The sequence below is a fragment of the Chinchilla lanigera genome, unplaced genomic scaffold (assembly GCF_000276665.1).
Source record: "Chinchilla lanigera isolate Chin_1 unplaced genomic scaffold, ChiLan1.0 scaffold00078, whole genome shotgun sequence".
Taxonomy (NCBI): domain Eukaryota; kingdom Metazoa; phylum Chordata; class Mammalia; order Rodentia; family Chinchillidae; genus Chinchilla; species Chinchilla lanigera.
The window spans coordinates 246,266-255,677 of NW_004955479.1; the positions used below are offsets into that span (position 1 = coordinate 246,266).

A 9,412-nucleotide genomic window follows, 5' to 3' on the forward strand; every position below is an offset into this window, starting at 1 on the left:
CACATAGGAAATTTCTGAAATAATAGAAGCTAAAGTAAAGCTACAAATCCTTGAGAAAATAAAGGTGATCTTAACAGCAATAGTCTCTCAAAAAAAAAAAAAAAAAAAAAAAAAAGAAATTGCAATCACAACGAAGAAATTGTTCAATGGAACAGACTGGAAGCTGCAGACAAATCCACAAACACACTCAGCCACCTAATCTTGGAAAAAGGGGCCAAACAAACTCACTGGAAAAATGATAGCCTCTTTCATAAATGGTGCTGGAAAAATTGGCTTGCCACCTGCCAAAGACTGGAAATAGACCCAAGTCTATCATCATGCACCAAACTCAAGTCACAGTGGATCACAGATCTCAATATTAAAACAAAACACTAAATCTATTTGAAGAGAAAGGTAAAAACATTGAAGACATAGGGGTAGGCAGAAAGTTCATGAACAAAAACCAAACTACACGTGAAACATTTCAAAGAATCACCAATTGGGATCTCATCCTACTGAAAAGTTTCTGCACATCTAAAGAAATCACCAGCAGAATAAAAAGAAAACCCACAAACTTGGAAAAAATTTAGCTGACTGTTCCTCAGACAAAGGGCTTCTATCTAGAACATAGAAAGAATTAAAAAATATCAGCCCCCCAAATTCAAAGACCCAACCCAAAAATTGGCCACTGAGATGAATACACACTTCTCAGATAATGAAATACAAATGGCAAATAAATACATGAGAGAATGTTCAACATCATTAGTCATTCGAGAAATGCAAATTAAAACAACATTGAGATTCCACCTTACCCGAGTAAGAATGCCTAGCATTAAGAAGAGAACCAATAAAAAATGCTAGTGAGGCTGTGGAGAAATAGGAATCCTTCTCCACTGCTGGTGGGAATGCAGACTGGTGAAACCACTGTGGAAATCAGTTTTGGAGATTCCTCAGAAAACTAGGTCTAGAGGTCCCATTCAACCCAGCTATTCCCCTTCTGAGTATTTTCCCAGAAAATCCCAAAAACATCATATCACAGTGATATATGTGTACCTATGTTCATAGCAGCACCATTTGTAATTGCAAAATTGTGGAAGCACCCAAAATGTCCATCCACTGAGATTTGGATAAGAAAATTATGGTACCTTTATATAATGGAATATTACTCAGCATAGAAAGATAATCTAGTGGCTTTTATACATAAATGGTCACAATTAGAGACCATACTCACAAATGAAATAAATCAGACCTGCATGTGCAAGCACTGCACTGTCTCACTAGTGTAAAACCTGAAAGAATGAATTTAAACTTGAAGGTATGATAGACATTGTGAAGTGACAGGAAAACGCTCAGGGGTAAAGGATAACTGGGATGTGGGAAAAACAGAAGGGAAAAAAGGAGAAATTTTGTATGTATGTGTATGCAGGATAGTTAACATAGTTGTTCCACTGTTTTCTATTTCTTTCCTGAAAAAAACTGTCAATGAGTCCTTGATTGATCAATATTGCTTGTCTCTATTTTCATGAGAAACCACTTTGAAGATAACAATATGTAATACAACAAACATTGTTAATTTGCTACCACTTTGTTTGTAACTCTGCACTCTCTGTACTGTTCTTTTGCTATTTTGTAAAAGGATGCCTGTCTGTTGATGTGTTCATCCTTTTATTTTTAAAATAAAAAAATAGTGCATGTCTCTCTTTGTTTTCATGAGAAATAACTTTCAAGATATCAAAATGTAATACAATAAGTATTGTTAATTTCCTACCATTTTGTAACTCTGCATTATTTGTATTGTTCTTTTGCTATTTTGTAAATATTTCCCTGTCAATGTTTTCCTCTTGTTAAAAAAAAAAAAAATTAGAAAAAAACGAAATTTACAGTACTCTGAAAAAAGAAATTGAATAGGACATCAAAAATGTAATGACATCCCTGACTCATTGATAGGAGGAGCCAGCATTGTGAAAATCATGATACTGCCAAAATTGTTACACAAACTTAGTGTAACCCTGATCAAAGTACCATGACCACAACTCACAGATCTAGGAAAAACATTCCTAAAGTTCATCTGGAATCAGAAGAGACCTAAAATAGAACAGGTAATCCTGGGCAACAAAAGCAAGGCAGGAGACATCAGAATTCCAACTTGAAATTACACTACAAAGCTACTAGAATAATAATCAGTTTGATAATGGCAAAAACAGACCTGAAGATCAGTTGAATATGTTAGAATATCTCAAGGTGAAAATATATGCACTAAATCTACTGAAAGAGAAATTAGGTAAAAATCTTGAAGACATAGGGATAGGCAGGAAGTTCATGAACCAAAACCAATCCACAATATAAGTTCTTCAAAAAATCAACAAGTGAAATCTCATCTTTTAAAAAGGTTTTATATATCAAAGCAAATCATCAACCGTTTTAGAAAACACACATCCTGTGAAAAATTATATCCAACTGTCTCTCAGAGAAAGGACTCATATCTAGAACACCTCAGTGAAGATTCTCTCTCTCTGTTCTTCCTGTTTAGGGAAATTTAAAAGTGCATATGTCAAGTTAAATGAAAGCTGTCTTTGAATTCTAAGTGATTTCAGGAACATGATAATAGAATTAATTAGAGGGGAACTGCAATGACTTGAAAATGGCTCACAGAAATTCAGAAACAATCAAGGAGACCAAAGAAAAAGAGAAGCTATTGTATTAAGAGGGCTATTTAGAAAGAAATATGAAATAAACTAGGAATGTTATAGGAACAGAAATGTGACTTACATAGCAGGTAATATACTGGGAGTATCAAAATAACCCTCTTGCTTCTAATCACCAGATTAACAATACACATCATATAGTTTCTGAAATTAACTTTCTATTGTCATTAGAGAACACTCTAAAATGGAATATTAACCAACTTTGAATAAGTAAACATATACCTTATGGTTGGAAATAAACAGAATCTTAATTTTCTTATTTATATCTGCTGAAAACCAGAATCCTTGACTAATATAGACTATCAAGAGGTAAATTAAAAAATACAAAAAAAGAGAAATGTATAGAGTTTTGTATATGTTATGTTACACAGTGATGTATAAATCATTTCTTAAAATGATACGGTTCAGCTGAAACACTTAAGGTATTTTAACAATTTCTAAAATTTATGAGAAACTAAAACATTTCTAGAGTCTAAACTGTATATAGTTTAAAATTTCAGACTTATAAAATTACCGCAAACTTACTAAGAAATGCTGCAGTGATAACTGTACTGCTTCTGGTATATTTTTAACCTCCCCAAAGAAATCTTTAAAACTATTTTGGGTTGGCACCTGTAGCCTGTGAATCTGGCATAATTATTTAAGAAGGCATTCAGACCACCTTGACATATGGGCCTGACTGGAGTCATGTTAATAAGCAAGACTGTCCATCAATGGTAATTAAAGTATGCATATTTTACAAAATAGTAGTTGTACTGAAAATTTTCTTGCCTAATTGTAGTCTTCTTACAGCAAAATTTGTCCTACATTTCTCCTCCAAATTCTGTTTCACAGCTTAGCTATGAGAATTTATTAAATATTTTCATGATGTCTCCTATTACTCTATCCCCTCAATTGTTCTATTTTTACTCTTCTTCACTGTTTCCCATATCATGAACTTACTTTGCATGAACAACTCCAAAGTTTGAAAATTTTTTGTCATTTGCTAATTTTTCTTCAGTTATGTATTCATTTGGCCAATCATCCAGGTCAAGACTTGATCATTTCTTACCTGAATTGCAGTAATAGCCTCCTTCCTGCATCCTTGAACTCTCTTTTCAGCATAGTGTTTGATGTCATTCATTTATAAGAAGTGGCAGATATCACGTTGCCCATCTGTTGAAATGCCTTCAGGTATAGCAGCATCTTTCAAAGTAAGCCAAATTTATTTAAAATGTCATTAGGTCCCAGTATGATCAATTATGCCATTATATCAATTATATATTTCTCCATTATATCATTTGAGTTAGTCTCTTCTGCCTGCATCTCCTCTTCCTACACCTCATCAATTTCCTTCTTATTCTTTTTACTGAAATTCACATACCTCAACTTTCTTTCATACTGTATGTAGTTTCACTTCAGGACACTGCACCTTCTACAGGACTTTCAGACTATACCAAGATGCATCAAATAAAAAATAATATAGAAATATTTGAGTATCCCTGTTATGGTTCATACATTGTGTCAACTTGGGGAGTCTAGAGGTTTGGCTATGTGACTCAGCAGGAAGCCAGGGTGCTTACTTTGTATACATCCTGAGCCTGTGGAAGAGGAGTGCATGGAGATTATGTGAGAGCTACACGCTCCTTAGGTGGGGTAGCCTGTTTACAATGTAAGGCAGGGTAAAGAAGCTGCTTGGCGCTCTGGCTGCCACGTTTGCTCTGGCTGCATTGCAGTTCGGCTGCCATTCCCCCCTTTGCTCTTGTTGCTTTGCTGTCTTCTGCCTCAGAGCCAGCCAAGAATGGAATGAAACCTCCACAAACTGTAAGCTACATAAATCTCTGTTTCCTTCATTTTGGGGGTTGAGTATTTTGTCTCAGCAACGACAGAAAAGTAACCAAAACAATCCCACATTACATAATGATGTGAAAAATTAGTATTTCTTAAGACGATATAGTTTGATCTTTTAAAATTCCTAGAGCTCTTTAGAGACAGATACATGCACAGATTGCATAGACTGAAATATTATTCCACAGACATCAGAATGGGGTATTTCCTCTGCAAAGACATACAGATACAGATTAGAGAGAAATTCATATGATTATATGTATATACACGCATTATTCTACATACATTTCCTGGCTTTGTCTCATGAAAAGTCCTAAAATCAGCACTAAGGTACAAATGGTCACATATAGCACCATAATTTTATGAAGAACAATTCTTTAATAAGTAGAACCAGCACTTGCTGGAGTTTTAAATATGATGCATGGAAAATACAAGATAAATCTGGAAAAATTTGAACTGCCATCAACTAAAGACATACTTTAAAACAAAAGTGGAGACAGGCCTACAAAAAGAAATAGGACTCAACCTAATATAATTCCCACTAGTCAAATCTGCAATAATTAGCATAAAAATAAAATTAAATAGTAATAATTTTGGATGATAGTCCAAAAATAAAATAAATGTCCTACAGTCCAGGCTAGGGAATATGAGAGACTGAATAACTGAGAAAGAAGGGAAACATGTCAAATTATAAATGTAGAAGGAATGAAGGAAATAGAAACCTAGAGTAATAAATTATTGCCTCAGTAAAAATTAATTGAGCAATTACTAATATTAGTATGCAAAACTACAACAAAATTTTGTTTAAAGTGAACTCAGTTTTCTCAAAATATTTTTAATCAATCATATTAATGTATACTCAAAATTCTTTGATATTCGTCTCTCTTTAGGAGATGAGCAGCAATATGTTTCCTCTTTGAATGTAAATGGGACAATAGTTACTTTTCTAATGAGCAGAATGTAGAAGAGGAAAAGTAATGATTTTTTTTAACTACCAGAGTTTGAGTGAGGGAAAGTAATGACTTCATGTTAGAGAAACATGAAAAATAGCACCTTATCCAGTGATCATTGTTTATATCTTGTCAATATCAATTTTCTGTTACTATAGCAAACTACTTGAGACTGAATAATTTATAGACAATAAAAATTGATTGGGCTCAGAACCCTGAAGTTCAAAAGTCCAAGGGAATGATTTCTGATGGGGATCTCTTTGATGCGCTATAACATGGCTGAAGGCATCCTATAGTAAGTGAGAAAGATCATGCTGCCTCTTTTCTCTCTACCTCTTCATATGACCACTAATGTCATGGAGACCCTACCCTCATAATTCACCTAATTTTAATTTATCCCAAAGGCCCTATCTCCAAACTCCATTAATAGATGAACTGTAGAACTAAGTTTCCAGTACATCCACCTGAAGGGACACTTTCAAACCATAACATACCTCCATGAATGAGCCATGCTGTTATTGTGGATGTCCTCATGAATGCAACAACAGGGACACTTTAGTTTTGTGCTATTCTCCATGGAAGTTGATTATTCCAGTCCAACACTTAGAAAACATCAGAGAAACAAAAATCCAGTTAGTAAGTTTTGAAAGTATAAGGTTATAAAAATATAAATAGATCAAGAAGCTGTTTATTCAGCGGACTGAAGAGATACTAGGTCCAAAAAAACATACTGTCCCTGCTTTGCATATAGGATAGAGTGAGATGAAGTGGAAAACTGGAATAACTGTTGTATAGTTATAGTACTAACATTAATTTTTTAGTTTTTATGTTTGTACCATGGTTATGTAAAACGTTAAACTGAAGGGAAACTGTGCTAAAGACACAGGAAGATTTTCTATATAATTTTTAAAAATTATCCATAAATCTAAAATTATTTCAAGCCAGAACATTATTTTGATGTTTTGTTTATTAAAGGAAAACCACATTTATTGTGTATGATAATTTTTATCTTTATCTGAAGAAAATTCTTATTTAATAATCTTGAATAAAATCATATGTAATAAAACCAAAATAAGTTTTAGAGAAAGCCCAAGCTCTGTGGACCTCTTCATTGGTGGGTGAGGCATGTGTGCCCTCTGACAGCTACCTATAGACCCTGATCAGCAGCCTATGACTGGCCACCATTGCGTTCATGACTGAGGCCTGCATGCTTTCCATCAACAGCCTGGAGACCCTGGTACTGAAAGTCAGCATTCCATCACCAGTGCAGTTGTGAGCAATGATCTGAGCAATGTGCACCGCCATCTTCCAGGGGAACCCAGATCTGGTGGTCCACTGCCATCTACCATTTTGGGAAAAGTATGATACACAGGAAAAGTAGGGTCCCTAGAGACTTTTGGTGAGCTTCCTGGGAAACATGAGGCTCAGCACTTTCCCTCTGATATCTAAACTGGCAAGATGTAGGAGCAAAATGAAATCTCAGAACACAGCTTCACCCAGAACAAGTCCAGAAGACACTGAGATGGGAGTACTTGAAAGGCACACACCTGAAATCTCTGAAATGATTACAACTGAAGTAAAGAAACAACTCCATCAGAGCATAGAAGATAACAGATCAGAAATAAACTCCTAAGTAAAAACAAAAATGGCATGAATAGTGAAAAAACTACTCAGCACATCTAAAGAAGACATATATAAAACAATAGACAAGTATAGGAAAACACTGAAACCATTAAATGAACAATGCAAAAAAGAACTAGAATGCAAGAAACAGATTGAAAGAGATATCCAGGAAATCAAAACTTCCATCAAAAGCTGAAAAAACTACTTGAATGATGCTGAAGATAGACTTTCAGATCTTGAAGCTAACATTGCAGCCAACAATAGTGAAAAGAAAGATCTCTTAAAAATAACAAAGTGCACTGAAATATCAATTAAACCAGTGCAAGATGAAGCAAAGAGAAAAAGGTAAGACTAATAGGTGTCAACAAAACTGCAGGAGTTGACACAAATGACATAAGAAGAATATTTCCAAAAGTAATAGCAGGTAGGGTGCTCCCCACAGCCCACCCTGCACTCCCGCTTGCCTCGTTGGCCTCAGCTTGGGTCTCTCTGCTGCCCCAGCCATGGTTCCCCCACCCCTTCACCCCTAGGGCCACTGCTGAGACTAGGGGCATGGCCGCCCACGTGAGATGCTCCCTGAGGCCGCTGCTGCTTCTGCAGAGTGACGACCCCCCCCCCTGTGGCTGGTGGCACAGCGTGAAGTCTTGCTGACCCACGCCACATCCCTGTAGCCCGCATGCCTGGGGACAATGTTGGAGACACCTGAAGTCTACCTGGCCACCCCATCCCACCTTGGACCTCCACACCATAGCAATCAGAAGCAGAAAGAGACTGAGAAGGGAACCTTTCCTGGGTTACTATGCACTTCCAACTGATCCCTTGATTTTTTATCATTTTGAACTTTATGGAATACATTGGCAGCCAGAACACTGCCTGGGGAAAGCATCAGTGCAGAATGCATCCCAACGTCAGCCAAGGCTGCCAAGGAGGCTGTGTGATGTGTTCTGATTACAATGGGTGTCTGTCGTGTAAACCCAAACTAGTTTTTATTCTGCAAAGAATTGGCATGAAGCAGATAGTAGTGTGTCTCTCTTCATGTCCAAATGGATATATGGAACTCGATATTCACATATAAATAAGTGTATAAAATGTAAAATTAACTGTGATACCTGCTTTAATAAAAACTTCTGCACAAAGTGTAAAAGTGGGTTTTACTTGCACCTTGGGAAGTGCTTTGACAGTTGCCCAGAAGGGCTGGAAGCCAATAACCACACCATGGAGCACATCAACATTGTACACTGTGAGGCCAGTGAATGGAGTCCTTGGAGTCCATGCACGAAGAAGGGAAAAATGTGTGGCTTCAGAAGAGGATCTGAAACTCATGTCTAAGAGATAATTCAGCACTCTTCAGCAAAGGGAAACATGTGTTTACCTACAATTGAAAGAAGAAAGTGTACAGTGCAGACAAAGAAGTGTCTGAAGGGAGAATGAGGAATAAAAGGAAGAGAGAGGAGATGAAAAAAACTGAATAAAGAAGAAAGAAGCAGTTGCTGAGAACAAAGATCTGCAGGGGACACTCCAGAACAATGAGAAAACAGAGACAAAGAGCAGCAGCAGAAAAGTCCAAGAGAAACAAAAAAAAAAAATCAGTATTAGTCAGCACTATGCACTGAAGGGCCCCATGAGATTAGTGGAGACTCTGATGTTGCTGTCTCAACCAGATGCCAAGGAAAGGTGCCATAGCCATTGGGACCACAGATGGACAATATATCAGTTTCTCCTTTGTCTAGACAACTTTCTGAATAGTTGTATATTCTTCATACAGGCATAGCTAACAACAGAGAGCCATAAGTTCAAAGAAGGGATACTTTCCCACAGTTATTTTATGGGCTGCTATGAATTTTTAGAAGACAAGAAATTTTGTACATAATTAACAATAAGCTATAAGCTGTCATCTGCATAAGGATGACATCTGGAGAAGAAATGTCTTTTCCCTATATTTTTCCATCTATTGTTTTAAGAAGCAAAGATTAATTCTGCAAATTCAAAGATGCAGTGTCCTTTCAAAACAAATAAGAGATTAAGGAGAGAGACATCTTGCCAAGGACGTGTGGTTTTGTCCAGGAGATCTAGAGAGCCCACAATTAGGGCTTGCATTTGGAATGAGAGAATTTATCACAAAGGAACAACTTCATCCTAGACATGCTAAGATTACTCTATTGCTTTCATCGTTGCTCCTGCAACAAACGCAAGAGTGCACACCAGAGTTAAATATTCTGTGTGGGATTGGAGGAAGGAAAAATGTGGATGAAATTACAGAGTTGGAGATTCCTTTTGTGCTTTACAAAACTCTGAAGGGTCATGAGCTCCTGGAACAGGTCTCCAATC

General features: G+C 36.4%; 1 pseudogene; it reads left to right on the top strand.

Annotated features, from left to right (window-relative positions):
• The first annotated feature begins 7,883 nt into the window (after positions 1-7,883).
• Positions 7,884-8,697, top strand: LOC102005039 (annotated as a pseudogene).
• The last annotated feature ends 715 nt before the right edge of the window (positions 8,698-9,412 follow it).